This window comes from Rattus norvegicus, chromosome 8 (genome assembly GCF_021556685.1).
Source record: "Rattus norvegicus strain SHRSP/BbbUtx chromosome 8, alternate assembly SHRSP_T2T, whole genome shotgun sequence".
Lineage (NCBI taxonomy): Eukaryota > Metazoa > Chordata > Mammalia > Rodentia > Muridae > Rattus > Rattus norvegicus.
The window spans coordinates 81,197,358-81,214,693 of NC_141541.1; the positions used below are offsets into that span (position 1 = coordinate 81,197,358).

The 17,336-nt window shown below is 45.7% G+C and overlaps 1 long non-coding RNA gene across 1 annotated transcript; it reads left to right on the plus strand.

Moving 5' to 3' along the window:
• The first annotated feature begins 1 nt into the window (after position 1).
• Positions 2–8,538, plus strand: LOC100909416 (uncharacterized). Its single transcript, NR_131119.1, has 3 exons — positions 2–12; positions 7,343–7,412; positions 8,458–8,538. It is a non-coding gene; the product is annotated as an uncharacterized LOC100909416 (long non-coding RNA).
• The last annotated feature ends 8,798 nt before the right edge of the window (positions 8,539–17,336 follow it).

The following is a 17,336-nucleotide window of genomic DNA, read 5'->3' on the forward strand; positions in this document are numbered from 1 at the left end:
CATGAGGAACAAGTAAGTATCCATCCTCCATGGCCTCTGCATCAGCTCTTGGCTCCAGGTTCCTGACCTGTTTTGAGTTTCTGACATGACTTCCTTCAGGGATGAACAGTAATATAGAAGAGAAAGCCAAACAAACACTCGCCATGTTGCTTTGGTTATAGTGTTTCATCATAGCAAGAGAAACCCTAAGGAGGGCCACACAGTATGGTTTTCTATTCTTTGTCAACCCAAGGTTGCATAAACGGACAGAAACACCAACCAGTGCATCTCAGCACTACATGCTCTCAGGTAAGCCCTCTGATGTTTATTCTCAACAGCGTGGAGGGTAAATTAGCCCCAAGCGATTCAATACTCCTTACATGTTTCCTTGTCCTGCAGAAAAACGAAAGGCCAGAGTTGTCACTTTACTCAAGGAAGGTTGGTTTTCTTTGTGGGATTAGTTGGTCTAAGTCAAGAACGGAGGAGAGCCACTCCCAGCCAGTTGCTAGCTATTTACCCTGCACTTGTTAGCCCTGTTTCATCTCCCAGAAGGGCAGTGGCAGGCTCCCTTCTCTGGCATAGGTGGACCCTCCTCTGCAATCAAGTGGCTGTGGGGTAGCCATTCCTTCCTAGTGGAGTTAACCAGAGACCAAATACACAGCTGCGGGTACAGCAGCACTGTTTAGTTCCTTATTTGGACCATAATTTAACTTCTGTGGAAAAATAATTATCAAGGCAAATCCTAGGTGTTCCTGAAAATAGATTCTCTTTAACAAGAATATTTTTAGAATATATGTGAATTAGTCTATTTACGTGCACCACCTGTCTGCAGTGTCCACAGAGGCTGGGAGGGGACATCAGATCTCCTGGGATTGAAGTTACAGATGTCTACGAGTTGTTTTATGTGGGTTCTGGGAGCCAAACCTGGGTCTTTTACAAGAGCAGTAAACACTCAGCCTCTAAGGCATCTCTCCAATCCCAAAACAAGTACATTTTACACAGGGGAAAGTCCAGAAAAGTCACTTAAACTATGCAGAGTCGATGGGCACCCCAAACTATGCTAATCTTTGTTTAAATAAACAGGGTTTTCGCTGATGCTAGACTTGAAAGCACAGTCCAGACAAACGACTTTGTTACTATTCCGTCCCTGGGCACCAGTCCAAGAGCAGCATAAATATTCTTCCAGGCCAACGACAGTGAGCTCTCTCATGTCCAACCTCCAGCGGATTAACTACGCCCTCAGTGATGATGGCAGAGCACCAGCTGGGCTTGCTTTCTCAGTGCTGCTTTGCAATGGGGACACGCTTGCAAGTCTGTAGGCAGTGTTTGGTTTTTCAGTCAGGAGGAGTCGGTGATATGTGAAGAGGTCATCTACCTCTTCAAAAGAATTGTGAGGGGGTTGGGGATTTAGCTCAGTGGTAGAGCGCTTGCCTAGGAAGCGCAAGGCCCTGGGTTCGGTCCCCAGCTCCAAAAAAAAAAAAAAAAAAAAAAAAAAAAGAGACTTGTGAGAAAAGAAAAGAGAAAGTCCTGGGCAGACAGTCGATCCCAGGTCTGGAATAATCTGTGGTTGTCCAGGAGCTTGTTTTGCTTGCCTGCTCCATTGCGAGCCGGGAATGGTGTGGAAAGGAACTTGGGGATGTAGTGTCAAAACCTCTAGTCGGAAAGCTGGTATAACTGCACATCTCTAAGCCCAGCACTGGGAGGCGGGTGCTGGAAGTTCGGGAACTTAAGCTTTTCTTCAACTGCATAGGGAGTTCTAGGGCATCCTGAGCTACATAAGCCCCTGTCTCAAAACCAACAAAAAAAGAATTCTAATTACTCGCTTAGGCATTCCTGAGGTAGGTGGCCTTAGGGAGTAAGGGGGAGCTGTATTGAGACCTGTGCGAGGGTTTACCCCCATACTGCAGCCCTACCCAATAGATATGTATGCCATGTCTTCCCAGTAGCTACATCCAAGCAAGTGAGAAGTCGACTGCCAATGCTGAGAACTAAGCTTCACTCTGTCGACTGCCATGTTCTGCGACTGCCGAGCTTACCCTTAGATCTCTGGTTAAAGAGGATGCTCTGTTTCCCAGAAGCACTTTCGCTTCACTTCACTATTGACGACTTGGGTGTCGGGCTGATGCGGCTTATGGAGGTGTCTTGGTCACTGTTGTATTGCTGTGAAGAGACACCAAGATCACAGCACCTCTTTACAAAGGAAGCATTTGATTAGGGGCTGCTTACAGTTTCAGGACTTAGTCCATCGTCATCATGTCAGAGAGCATGATAGCAGGCAGGAGACATGCTGGGGAAGTAGCTGAGACCTACAGCCTGATTTGCAAGGAGACAGACAGACAGACAGACAGACAGACGGACAGAGGGACAGAAGGCAGAGACTGGACCTGACATGGGCTTTTGAAACCTCCAAGTCCACTCCGTGACACAGGTCCTCTAATGGGGCCATACTCAAATATATGAGTTATACAGGGGCCATTCTTACTGAAACCACCACAGCGGGGAAGAGTTTAAAAACTCAACTCATGCCAGCATCTGCCAAAGTGCCTGCTTGAGAGGAGGAGGGGTGTGAGGAAAGCCCCTCTAGGGCTGGGGTTGTGACTCAGCTGATGAGGTGCTCACTTGTCATGAAGGGAATCCTGGGTTCCGTCCTCAGTACCATATCAGCTGGGTGTGGTGAGGCAGAGGGAGGGGCTTCAAAAGTTGAAGATTGGGCTGGAGAGATGGCTCAGTGGTTAAGAGCACTGACTGCTCTTCCAGAGGTCCTGAGTTCAATTCCCAGCAACCACATGGTGGCTCACAACCATCTGTAATGGGATCTGATACCCTCTTCTGGTGTGTCTGAAGACAGCTACAGTGTACTCATATACATAAAAATAAATAAATCCTTTAAATAAAAAAAAAGTTGAAGATCTTTAGCTCTATAGCAAGTCTACTCAGGGAAACATGCAATTCTGAGAGAGAGAGAGAGAGAGAGAGAGAGAGAGAGAGAGAGAGAGAGTCAGAGACACAGAGACAGAGACACAGAGACAGACAGACAGACAGAGACAGACAGAGATAGACACAGAGACACAGAGACAAATAGACAGAGACAGAGACAGAAACACACAGAGACGGAGAGAGAGATACAGAGACAGACACAGAGAGACAGAGAAAGACAGAGACAGAGAGAGACAGAGATACAGAGACAGACAGAGAGACAGAGAGACAGAGGACACCAGTGAGCTAAGGGTGTCCCCAGTAGCTATGCTGATGGCGTGCTCAGCACAGCTGTGAGGTGAACAGGAATGAGATTGTATATCTGAAAGAGCAAGAAACTAAGGGCTGCGACAAACAGACTGGAGAAAGCCACTGTTTGAGGCAGGAGCTCCTGGGGACTGGGGTAGCAGGGGTCACTGGGAGCAAACCTCTGACATGCAGGGGAAGGCACAGGCTGTGGGAGAGACATCTATTTGTTTTTTTTGGCTATGAGGATAATAACAAGATGCAACCAGACCGAGGGCTAATGGGCTGCAGATGGAGCACTGGCTGGGAAGTGGGTCCAGCTGGAGGCTTTGAACTGGAATCAGCTCACTCACTCTCAGCTGTGCGTGTGGCCTGGGAAGTAAAACAAGGGCTTCCTCGCAGATAATTATGAGTTACTCACGGTGGGGGAGGAGCAGGAATTATCTTGGTGTGGAAAAGTAGAAGCAGACGATTGTCCCTTACGCCCCACAAGGGGGACAGCCATGGCGAGAACTGGCGCCTGAGCTGCCTGTTCGCCGTTTAGGAGACTCTTAGTACCTAAGGGCAGCAGATATGGAGTCAGAACTTACTGTTAGGCAGGTGAGATGTGCAGATATCCCAAGTTAGACAGAAGGAACCAGCAGGAGACAGGGGCCAAGCTGAGCCTTAGCTTGTCTGCATTCTTCTCTCTCCCATTCTCTTCATCCCTTTTTTCCTTGCTCTAGTTTTATATTCTGTTTCCTTTTTTTTTTTTTTTTTTTTTTGGTTCTTTTTTTCGGAGCTGGGGATCGAACCCAGCGCCTTGCGCTTCCTAGGCAAGCGCTCTACCACTGAGCTAAATCCCCAACCCCTCTGTTTCCTTTTTTGAAACAGGGTTTCTCTGTGTAGCCCTGGCTGTCCTGGAAGTCACTCTGTAAACCAGGCTGGCTTGGAACTCACAGAGATCCACTGCCTCTGCGTCCTGCATGCTGGGATTAAATGTATGTGCCACCACTTTCCGGGTTCTCTCTCTCTCTCTCTAACATTTATTTATTTACTTTATGTAAATGAGTACACTGTAGCTGTCTTCAGACACCCCAGAAGAGGCCATCAGGTCCCATTGCAGATGGTTGTGAGCCACCATGTGGTTGCTGGGAATTGAACTCAGGACCTCTGGAAGAGCAGTCAGTGCTCTTAACCGCTGAGCCATCTCTCTCTAGCCCTTATTTTCTTTTTGTTTTTTAAAAACAGGATTTCATGTGTAGCCCTGGCTGTCCTGGAACTCACTCTATAGATGGGATTAAACTCCTCCTCCTCTTCCTCCTCCTCCTCCTCCCTCTCTTCTTCCTTCACCGCCGCCACCACCACCACGACCAACACCGGCTTTTTTTTTTTCCCCTTAAAAAAAAAAGGTCTCATTTAGCTGTTCAGTTAGATACCAGTCTTACAGAGCAAGTTCCAGGACAGAAGAGAAAACATGTCTTGGAAGAAAGAAAAAGAAAGAAAGAAAGGAAGGAAGGAAGGAAGAAAGAAAGGATAAGAAAAGAAAAAAAGAGATGGTTTCGTCCAGTCCAGGCTGGCCTCAGATTTGTTGTATAGCACAGGATAGCCCAATCTGTGATCCTCCTGCTTCTACATCTCAAGTCCTGAGATTCTGGGTGTGAGTCAACACGCCTGGTTTATGGTGTGCTGGGAATCAAACTTGGGGTCTCATGAATGCTACTAGTATAGAGAATTAATTTTTTTTTTGGTTCTTTTTTTTCGGAGCTGGGGACCGAACCCAGAGCCTTGCGCTTCCTAGGCAAGCGCTCTACCACTGAGCTAAATCCCCAACCCCGAGAATTAATTTTTTAAATACAAAGCCAGCTACATTTAGAATCTTCCCCCAATCAACACTTAAATACTATCCTATTGAATATAACACATCTGTACAAAGTCGCCAGCATCAAAGAGTCAGGAATCAGGGCTGGAGACATAGCTCATTCGGTAGAGTGCTTGCCTAGCTTGCTCAAAGCCCTGGGCTTGAACCCAGTACTCCATAAACAAGTGTAGTAATAATACCCTTGTAATCCCAGCACTTGGAAGGCAGAGGCAGGAAGATCAAAACTTAAGATCATCCTTGGCTACATAGGGAATTCGAGACCAGTCTGGGATACCTGAGTATGAGATGTTCTCATTAAGAAAGAAAACCTGGGTGTGTATGTGGAGAGATGGGTCAGCTGACTGCTCTTCCAGAGGTCCTGAGTTCAATTCCCGGCAACCACATGGTGGCTCACAACCATCTGCAATGGGATCTGATGCCCTCTTCTGGTGTGTCTGAACACATCTACAGTGTCCTTATATATACTAAATAAATCGTTTTTTGAAAAAGTAAAAGAAAATAAATAAATAAGGTTACTGGGTCAGGCATAGTGGCATAAGCCTTTAATCCCAGCACTTAGAAAGGCAGAGGCTGACAGATCTCTGTGAGTTCCATACCAGCTAGAGCTACGTAATAGACCTAGCCTCAGAGGGGGAAGTGAGCATTCACACCCGACCAGAATTAAAGCACCTGACCAGATTTTAGGCCATCTCCCCTTTACTGGGTATTCTAGGATCTGTAACAATAGACATCCTCCATGCACACATGTATATACTTGGACAGCCTGATGTCTACTGATGGCTGGGGCTCACAGTCTTAACTGTGCTCCAGCACTCCCTCTGAGGGTGTTTGAGCTCCCTACCCAAGACCTGAGCCACCTGGCATAGGTCTGAACCCCACCCTGGCACCTCTGGGCCTGAGCTTCCCAGGTAAAGGCAATCTCTTTCTTCCTCATGTTAACATGTAGGGCTGGAAAGCTGCTGCTGCCTAAGAATTTGGGGAGGGCTACTCAGACACAGCCCTAGTACGTCCATGAGGTGACAAGGTAGATAGAGAAATCAACCAGGTCAAGTGGCCCAGGCAGGGAGCACAGTGAGATGCTCTGATAACCTTGAGGAAGTAGAACCCAGAAATGAGTTAGGGTAACCATACAAATTCGAATGCCTCAGAAGGGTAAGATATCAGAGTTAGGGTATAGCTGACATGAATAGAAAAGAAGGCCTTTTATTTTCACACTGAAATAAAGTACCAGAAATGAGATAAAACTCAGTCGGTAGAGAGAGAGCTCACCTCACATGCACCAGGGCCTGGCTTCCACCTCACCTGGGTATGGTGATTCAAATCTGTAATTCTAGCACTCTAATGGTAGGGGAAGGCAGATCAGGAGTTCAAGGTCACGCTCAACTACATGCTGAATTCATATCAGCTTCGACTACGTGAGACCCTGTCAGAAAGGGAAAGAAAAGAAATTATAAGCCAAAGGAAAAAAGATTCCTGGCCCCAAATATACCCATGACTACTATTCCAGAGTGGGTTCCAGTGTTAGAAAAGAGACTTTTGTTCTGAGTTGGAAGAGAGCCCCCAAGGCCTGTGGGAGCCATACTGTAGCCTGCCCACTCTCTCTTGGCTCCAGAAGCCAGTCTCGGGCCAGGAGAGACAGCCAAGACAGAGGTTGAGGTCTCCAGTATGTTCTCCACACAGCACAAGCCGCTGGACTGCGTCATCTGTTTGAGATCTCTCCTCCCTTAGGGCTTCTGAGGAGAAGTATTTCACAATTCCACACCACAAACTGCTCCTGAGGATTGAATTACCCAAAAGATGCTTAGTCTTCGCGGGCATGGGTGCAGAGAGCAAATGGGCTGACACTGTAAAGGACAGCTATAAATGTGAGGTTTGAAATGATGTTGCTTCCCTAATTGAATATAAGAAATGTTGCTGCTTGGCGGCTACAGTCTCTGCCAGGGTAACAATAACTATTTTCCTTTGACTCAGCCTCAGTATGCCCCGCCAGCTGTGTGGGGACAGCTTGGTAATGTTTTCGGCTGGTGGAATCCAGGTCCCCTAGCCCTTTAAGCTGGCCATGTACATACACACAGAGACCTCATGCATACTCCCAAGGATGGGAGGGTGACTCAGCCCCCCCCCCCCCCACAGTGAGTTTCAAACTCATGGCGCTCATCTGTGAGACCTCTAACCGTAGGTTGTTTTCCCTGGCGGTGTGCAGCCAAGAGTGCTAGGACAGGCTTGAGAATCACTGACATTTGGACAATCTAATTGTCTTACATGTTTTTCCTTTTATAGTCTCATTCTGTTGAATGCCAGAGAAGTTGGTAAAAGCACACATCCTCCTTCTCATCTGAAAGTTAAAAAGGTAAGCCAGGCGCCATCAAGGGCTCACCATTGCTCACCCACTGAGTAAATGAGAAGCAGGTCTAGGAGTGAGGTCAGTCTCTTTGGGTGGTCTCCGGACTCAGGCTGTATCCAGCTTCCCAGCTCCATCGAGGCTTCGTACGAGCACCTTAATCTCCCCATGCCTGACCTGTAGGTGAGGCTGGAGACCACCCTTCTATCTGAAGTTTCAGTCAGGTCCCCTTCTCCTCCTCAGGACAAGAGTACAGATAAACTAAGGACAGCTAGACCTTATGGGATTTGTAATTTTTATATAACCTTCATGAATCGTAAAGCTATGACAGGCGCCATAGTTAAAATACAACTCCTCAGAAATCTAGTGTGTCTGAGTGCTGGGTGACCTTGGATGCCCCAGTGTAACTTAGTTTGGGGATGATTCTCTTATGCAGGCTGCTGAGGGGGGAGGGAAGGACAACTTTGCTCTGACCCTCTTGGTTCTTCATTATCTGCCCACAAATCCATTTTCCCTGCCATTTCTAGTATGTTGGGGTGTGTGTGTGTGTGTGTGCATGCACACTCAAATGTGTGAGTACATGTGCCCATGCACTTTGTGCAGTATACATGTGTGTACTGTTTTGCATATGTGTGCAGTATACATGTGTGTGTTTGCATACTCATGTGTCTAGGTGTGTGCATTATGTGCATGCATTTGTCCATGTTTCGTGCATTTACACATGTGCTTACACATGTGTGCGTATGCTCTGTGTGTTCATATCTGTGTGTGTACAGGTGTACACAGTTCTCTGCAGCACAGCCGCTGTCTCATTATTACAAGTACTGGCCTGCCTACACACTCTTTCTCCTGAATACTATTCTGAATGAGTCTGTCTCAGATTATTGACTGTGGGTTATACCAGCCTTCTCTCCTCAAGAAGGGAGAAGCTGTTTATGTTTCTCAAGAAATTTTATGGGTTAGGCGGTAAGATCTGGCTTCCTGCAGAGCACTGAGAGGCAGATCCAAGAAAGAAAGCAATCCTGTGTCCCTGGCATTTCCTGGTTGCCCACAGCCTCCCTCGGCAGCTGACATTGATAAAAACTCATCAAAGGAATCCGCCAAGCTCTCTGTGGGCTCTGAAGACATCACTTAGTGTGTGAGGCAGAATCCCATTTAAGGTGCGGCTCCCCCCCCCACACACACACAGAGAATGGAACATATATTGTCTCCATCTCATTAGATATAACAATAAAAACTCAACCCGGCCTTCAAATGAGTTGAAAAATGAGTACATTTTAAAGTGTAACTTGGCCCTCTTGAAAAACTCAGTAACACTTATGAGCAAATGCTATTCTTGCAGGGCATGACTCCATCCTACAAAGTCCCCAGAGCTCCAGCTCCCTAACATTGGGTGCACCCCTCTTGCCTTCATGAGCACCTGCGCTCATTTGTGTAGACACAGGCACCCAAATTTCAAAAGTTGTTTATTTATTGGTTTTTCAAGACTGGGTTTCTCTGTGTAATCCTGGCTGTCCTAAACTCTCTCCGTAGACCAAGCTGGCCTTAAACCCAGAGATCTGCCTGCCTCTGCCTGCTGAGTGTTGGGATTAAAGGTGTGCCCCATCACTACCTGGTTAGCATCCATTTTTTTTTTGACTCGTTCCCTGACCTCTCTAACTGTTCATCTAACTTTTTCTTCTGTATTTTCAAGATTCAGGATGCTTACATTTGGGTCCAAAAGCATAATGTCCTGCACTGCTCACTGGCTTAGTCCAATGGCTGGAAACCAGCATTCTGATGGCCAGATAGAGAACTGCTATTCAGTGCTAGGTCGGCAAGATGACTCAGTGGGGAAAGGTCCCTGCCACCAAGCCTGAGGGATGAGTTCAGTCCATGGGACACACATGGTGGAAGGAGAGAGCTGACTCCTACACGTTGTTCCCTGACCCCTGCACTCATACCATGGCATGCACAGACCGGCTGCTGCAGAGAACTCACGCTCCCAACGCTCACATCCTCTGGCGGCTTCCTGGCACATCAGTAACTCCAGTTCCAGGGCCTTGGACATAAGCACAAATAAATACATTTGAAAAATTCACTATCTGCTTCTGACTCCAATCATGGGGGTCAGAGGACAACTTTCAGGAGTCATTCTCTCTTCGCACCACAGGGATTGATACTCAAACTCAGGTTGCCAGGCTGCAGCATCAAGCACTGCTACCTTCTGAGCGTCTCCTAGGCCCCTCCTGGAAGGTTCCTCGTGTGTTTATTCTACCAGTTGTCTTTATCACAGTCCCACTTATTTTCAGTCCTCGTAACTGTGAAGTGACCGTTTCCTGGGATTTCCCTCTGTTCTGACTGCTCAGAGCCTCTTTGGGACCCTGTGACTCTTCTACACTGGACCCATTTCTTCCACACCGGGTCATTCTGCAATTTGCTTCCTTGTTTTTCTTTAAAGATTTATTTTTTTTTTTGGTTCTTTTTTTCGGAGCTGGGGACCGAACCCAGGGCCTTGTGCTTCCTAGGTAAGCGCTCTACCACTGAGCTAAATCCCCAGCCCCTAAAGATTTATTTTTGAGGGTTGGGGATTTAGCTCAGCAGTAGAGCGCTTGCCTTGCGAGCGCAAGGCCCTGGCCAAGGTCCCCAGCTCCGAAAAAAAGAAAAGAAAAAAAAGATTTATTTTTGAATATGAGTGCTCTATTTGTGTGTACACCTGCATGACAGGAGAAAGCATCAGATCCCATTATAGACGATCGTGAGCCACTATGTGATTACTGGGAATTGAACTTGGGACGTCGGAAGATCAACCAGTGCTCTTAACCACCAAGCCATCTCTCCAGCCCATTTGTTTTTCTAGAACACATCTTAGGGTGAAATTCGTACAACCCAGATTGCCTATAGCTTCACTCCTGAAAGGGTCTGGGCTTTGTCCTCATGGTCAGATGATAACTTGTTGGGTAGAGAATTCTAGTTGACAACCATTTACCCTTAGAAGTCTGTGGCGTTTGTCCTTCTGTGCTCTATCGGTAATGGTTGCCTCTGTTGCTCTGAGGCACACCTGTGGGGATGTGCAGACGTTGTTGTAAAAATATAAAAAATAAAAAAAGTAAAGTTGTCTTTTATCCCGCTAGGTCTGCACCACAGTGCCCCAAGATATCTGCTGGATATCTTGGCAGAACACATCCCAACTCTGCGGCGGCCCAGTGTCTCCTGCCACCACATACTTTCCTACACTCAAACCCTCACATAAAAGAACACACAAGGGCTGGAGAGATGGCTCAGTGGTTAAGAGCCCCGACTGAGGCATGCAGGGATGGTTTAATATACGGAAAACCATCAACGTGATCCATTATATAAACAAACTGAAAGAACAAAACCACATGATCATTTCATTAGATGCTGAGAAAGCATTTGACAAAATTCAACACCCCTTCATGATAAAAGTCCTGGAAAGAATAGGAATTCAAGGCCCATACCTGAACATAGTAAAAGCCATATACAGCAAACCAGTCGCTAACATTAAACTAAATGGAGAGAAACTTGAAGCAATCCCACTAAAATCAGGGACTAGACAAGGCTCCCCACTCTCTCCCTACTTATTCAATATAGTTCTTGAAGTTCTAGCCAGAGCAATCAGACAACAAAAGGAGGTCAAGGGGATACAGATCGGAAAAGAAGAAGTCAAAATATCACTATTTGCAGATGATATGATAGTATATTTAAGTGATCCCAAAAGTTCCACCAGAGAACTACTAAAGCTGATAAACAACTTCAGCAAAGTGGCTGGGTATAAAATTAACTCAAATAAATCAGTTGCCTTCCTCTATACAAAAGAGAAACAAGCCGAGAAAGAAATTAGGGAAACGACACCCTTCATAATAGACCCAAATAATATAAAGTACCTCGGTGTGACTTTAACCAAGCAACTAAAAGATCTATACAATAAGAACTTCAAGACTCTGAAGAAAGAAATTGAAGAAGACCTCAGAAGATGGAAAGATCTCCCATGCTCATGGATTGGCAGGATTAATATAGTAAAAATGGCCATTTTACCAAAAGCGATCTACAGATTCAATGCAATCCCCATCAAAATACCAATCCAATTCTTCAAAGAGTTAGACAGAACAATTTGCAAATTCATCTGGAATAACAAAAAACCCAGGATAGCTAAAGCTATCCTCAACAATAAAAGGACTTCAGGGGGAATCACTATCCCTGAACTCAAGCAGTATTACAGAGCAATAGTGATAAAAACTGCATGGTATTGGTACAGAGACAGACAGATAGACCAATGGAATAGAATTGAAGACCCAGAAATGAACCCACACACCTATGGGCACTTGATTTTTGACAAAGGAGCCAAAACCATCCAATGGAAAAAAGATAGCATTTTCAGCAAATGGTGCTGGTTCAACTGGAGGTCAACATGTAGAAGAATGCAGATCAATCCATGCTTATCACTCTGTACAAAGCTTAAGTCCAAGTGGATCAAGGACCTCCACATCAAACCAGACACACTCAAACTAATAGAAGAAAAACTAGGGAAGCATCTGGAACACATGGGCACTGGAAAAAATTTCGTGAACAAAACACCAATGGCTTATGCTCTAAGATCAAGAATCGACAAATGGGATCTCATAAAACTGCAAAGCTTCTGTAAGGCAAAGGACACTGTGGTTAGGACAAAATGGCAACCAACAGATTGGGAAAAGATCTTTACCAATCCTACAACAGATAGAGGCCTTATATCCAAAATATACAAAGAACTCAAGAAGTTAGACCGCAGGGAGACAAATAACCCTATTAAAAAATGGGGTTCAGAGCTAAACAAACAATTCACAGCTGAGGAATGCCCAATGGCTGAGAAACACCTAAAGAAATGTTCAACATCTTTAGTCATAAGGGAAATGCAAATCAAAACAACCCTGAGATTTCACCTCACGCCAGTGAGAATGGCTAAGATCAAAAACTCAGGTGACAGCAAATGCTGGCGAGGATGCAGAGAAAGAGAAACACTCCTCCATTGTTGGTGGGGTTGCAGACTGGTACAACCATTCTGGAAATCAGTCTGGAGGTTCCTCAGAAAATTGGACATTGAACTGCCTGAGGATCCAGCTATACCTCTCTTGGGCATATACCCAAAAGATGCCCCAACATATAAAAAAGACACGTGCTCCACTATGTTCATCGCAGCCTTATTTATAATAGCCAGAAGCTGGAAAGAACCCAGATGCCCTTCAACAGAGGAATGGATACAGAAAATGTGGTACATCTACACAATGGAATATTACTCAGCTATCAAAAACAATGACTTTATGAAATTCGTAGGCAAATGGTTGGAACTGGAAAATATCATCCTGAGTGAGGTAACCCAATCACAGAAAGACATACATGGTATGCACTCATTGATAAGTGGCTATTAGCCCAAATGCTTGAATTACCCTAGATGCCTAGAACAAATGAAACTCAAGACGGATGATCAAAATGTGAATGCTTCACTCCTTTAAAAGGGGAACAAGAATACCCTTGGCAGGGAATAGAGAGGCAAAGATTAAAAGAGAGACTGAAGGAACACCCATTCAGAGCCTGCCCCACATGTGGCCCATACATATACAGCCACCCATATAGACAAGATGGATGAAGCAAAGAAGTGCAGACCGACAGGAGCCAGATGTAGATCGCTCCTGAGAGACACAGCCAGAATACAGCAAATACAGAGGCGAATGCCAGCAGCAAACCACTGAACTGAGAATAGGACCCCCGTTGAAGGAATCAGAGAAAGAACTGGAAGAGCTTGAAGGGGCTTGAGACCCCATATGTACAACAATGCCAACCAACCAGAGCTTCCAGGGACTAAGCCACTACCTAAAGACTATACATGGACTGACCGTGGACTCTGACCTCATAGGTAGCAATGAATATCCTAGTAAGAGCACCAGTGGAAGGGGAAGCTCTGGGTCCTGCTAAGACTGAACCCCCAGTGAACTAGACTGTTGGGGGGAGGGCGGCAATGGGGGGAGGGTGGGGAGGGGAACACCCATAAGGAAGGGGAGGGGGGAGGAAGATGTTTGCCCGGAGACCGGGAAAGGGAATAACACTCGAAATGTATATAAGAAATACTCGGGCTGGAGAAATGGCTCAGTGGTTAAGAGCTCCGACTGCTCTTCCAGAGGTCCTGAGTTCAATTCCCAGTAACCACATGGTGGCTCACAACCATCTGTAATGAGGTCTGGTGTGTATGAAGACAGCTACAGTGTACTTGTATACATTAAATAAATAAATCTTTAAAAAAAAAAAAGAAAGAAATACTCAAGTTAATTTAAAAAAAAAAAAAAGAGCCCCGACTGCTCTTCCAGAGGTCCTGAGTTCAATTCCCAGCAACCACATGGTGGCTCACAACCATCTGTAAAGAGATCCGATGCCCTCTTCTGGTGTGTCTGAAGACAGCTACAGTGTACTTATATATAATAAATGAATAAATCTTAAAAAAAAAAAGAACACACAACACAATAACCTTTGACCCAATTGATAAGATATAATTGTCCACCTAAACATACAAAGCCCAGTACCACCCATCCCTTAAGAACATTAATAACAAAATTTAGAACAGAGGAAGAAGGAATGCCCATTCAGAGCCTGCCCCACATGTGGCCCATACATATACAGCCACCAAACTAGATAAGATGGATGAAGCAAAGAAGTGCAGGCCGGCAGGAACCGGATATAGATCTCTCCTGAGAGACACAGCCAGAATACAACAAATACATAGGCGAATGCCAGCAGCAAACCACTGAAGTGAGAATGGGACCCCCGTTGAAGGAATCAGAGAAAGGACTGGAAGAGCAAGTAAACCTCATGTGTAGCCCAAGTAGATTTTGTTACCTATGACGTTGCTCATTGACGTGCGCTGTTCACCTTTAGAACGTTTTCCTGGGGCTGGAGAGATGACTCAGCACTGACTGCTCTTCCAGAGGTCATGAGTTCAATTCCCAGCAACCACATGGTGGCTCACAACCATCTGTAATGGGATCTGATGCCCTCTCTGGTGTGTCTGAAGACAGTTACAGACTCATATACATAAGATAAATCTTAGAAGAAGAAGAAGAAGAAGAAGAAGAAGAAGAAGAAGAAGAAGAAGAAGAAGAAGAAGAAGAAGAAGAAGAAGAAGAAGAAGAAGAAGAAGAAGAAGAAGAAGAAGAAGAAGAGGAGGAAGAGGAAGAGGAAGAGGAAGAGGAAGAGGAAGAGGAAGAGGAAGAAGAAGAAGAAGAAGAAGACGACGACGATGACTTTCCTAGTTTTCTCTCCTGCCTGTTTGTGGTTCTTTCTGGAACATTCTGTCCTTCTCAATTAGTTCTCTATATCGCCACCTCTATAAGACATGTACCACCAAGACCTGCTTATGTGATTTTTGTTTTTGTTTTTGTTTTTGTTTTAATTTTACCATCTGGGAGATTTCTTTTCTCTTTGATTGAATTTTTTCAGGATTTTTTAAAAGATTTATTTATTTTATGTATGAGTACACTGTCGATATCTTTCAGACACACCAGAAGAGGGCATCAGATCCCATCACAAATGGTTGTGACCCACCATGTGGTTGCTGTAATTGAACTCAGGTCCTCTGGAAGAGCAGTCAGTGCTCTTAACCTCTGAGCCATCTCTCCGGCCCTCAGCAATTGTTTCAATGTCTAGCCTTTTTTTTTTAATTTTTAATTTTCATGTTTTCAAAAGATGTCTGTGGGCATGTCTGTTTGCGTGTGCTTGTGTGTGTGTGTGTGTGTGTGTGTGTGTGTGTGTGTGTGTGCGCGCGCGTGCGTGCATGTAAAGATCAGAGGACAAGTTTTCTCTTCCCACTCTGTAGATCCAAGGATTAAGCCCAGTTGTCAGCGTTGATGACGAGCTCCTTTATCCACGAGCCATCTTCTAGCTCTATGTTACAGCATCCTGTCTTGTTTATGGACAAGATGCCCTCTGGAGACACTGTTCACAGACTCTGGTTCTAAGTCTTCTGTTCCCGACTTTGTTTTCATGGGATGAGTTTCTCTGTTGGTTACACTCGCTCGCTCGTTCCTTCTAGCTGGCCTGTGGGTGCTGCTTAGGTGCTGTCTGTAAAAGTGTAACCCCAGCATCCGGAGCCAGAAGGGTCACCACGGGTGTGAAGTGATCGACACAGTGAGTCCTAAGCCAGCCAGGGCTACATGGTGAAACCCTGTCTCAAAACAGCAGAAGGGAAGAAGGAAGGGAGGAGGTAGGGAAGCAGGGAGGGGTGGAGGAGAGAGGAGGGTGGTGTGAAGATCCTGGCCACAGCCGTCCTGCACAGTACTAGTTCTACAGATGCTTAATTTTGCAGAAGAAAGCTACAAAAAAATTTAATGTTTAAATTTTTCCAATGGTATAGATCCTAGCTTCCAAGCATTTGTTGGGCACAAGAGATAAAAGTAGTGACAACACTGTCAGCCCAGCCACCTTCCTCATAGCTTAGCTTGGGGGAGGCTCTGGCCTCTGGCCACCCAACTCCTAACCCCCTAAACACACTGTGTGTTTGACTGTAGTCCCACAGTCCTAGGCTTCCTCCCACCTAAGCTTCTGCTGGATGCTGGGCCCTCGGCTGCAGGCTAAGCCAGCTGCTGACAGCCGGGCAGTTAGGCTCTCTGGGCCTTGTGCCTGTGGGGCCAGTGCTATAAATAGCCCAGATTACAGATTTGCCTCTTGTTAACCGATGGCATTTTATGGCTCTCTATTCAAAATAGTCCTGGCGGGGTGTTTAGTCTCTCTGGGGGGCAGCTGTAAAGGACACCTCATTTCACAGCTAAGGAGAGTCACGAGGCAATTAAAGCATTTTTTTTCTTTCTCTCTTATGATTATTCCCCTGTGGAAGCTGCAGCAAAGCCCTTTTTTGTGCTGTGGCTGTTTGGACAACCTACCAGGCACCAGGCACGCAGGACTCTGGGGTCTCAGCATCAGAACATGCTAGCCTAGACTCAGAGTTCAGCCACAACCCGTCTGTTGTTCTTTATAGGCTGAGAGGAAAAGTCAGGAATTGTTTGGTCTGGACACACAGGTAGGCAACTGTTACTTTGCTACCGAGCATCTTCCCTTATGAAAAAAAAAGTATGCTCAAAATTTTTATGCATCCTCTCTTGTGATAAATGAAGTGTTTGCATAAATAAATGTATACCTTCGTCATGTGAGAGCAATTAGAGAAAAACAGTGTCTCATATATTCTAGCTCTAAATTGTAGTAAATAATGGGTTACTCCTGACCATCAAAACAATGACTATATGGAAAGAGGGGGCTGTCATAATCTTGACATTGATCTAGATGTGTACAGCATTTTCTCAGTGTTCAAAACACCCCCTAGGCTGGGGCCTGAGGAGATGGTTCAGAGTTTTGCAAGTACAAGGACCAGAGTTCAAACCCCAGAACCCACATTAAAAAAACAATCATGGTAACACTTGTAAACCAGTGCTGGGGGAGGAAGAGATGAGCAGATTCTGGGGGCTCACAGACCACACGGTCTAGTTTACTTTGCAAGTCCCAGAAGCCTTACCTCAAAAGATGGCTGTCACCTGAGGAACTGCAGCCGAGGTTGACGTTTGAGCTCCACAAGCTACCTCACCTAACAGACATGAACAGTAAAAGAAAATCCCCATGGTTTCTTCTCAAGGCTGTCCCAGTGCAGGGCAGGCATTACCAGCACAAAGAGATGCCAACACAAGGCCTAGAGAAGTCTGAGGTGAGGAAGTGCCCTGGGCTGCACTGAGAGGGGGAGATGGGAAAGAAAAGTCATGTAAAGGATTCTTCAACTCAGCCAGAAAGAATCTCCAAATAGTAATCTGTAGCCATTATGAAATTTCCAGGAAGGAAAAGCTTGGCATGCAGATGAGGGCACCGAGGTGACTGGAAATGCCTCTGCTCTCCTCAGTGATGCCAGTGTAGGCGCTCAGAACTAAG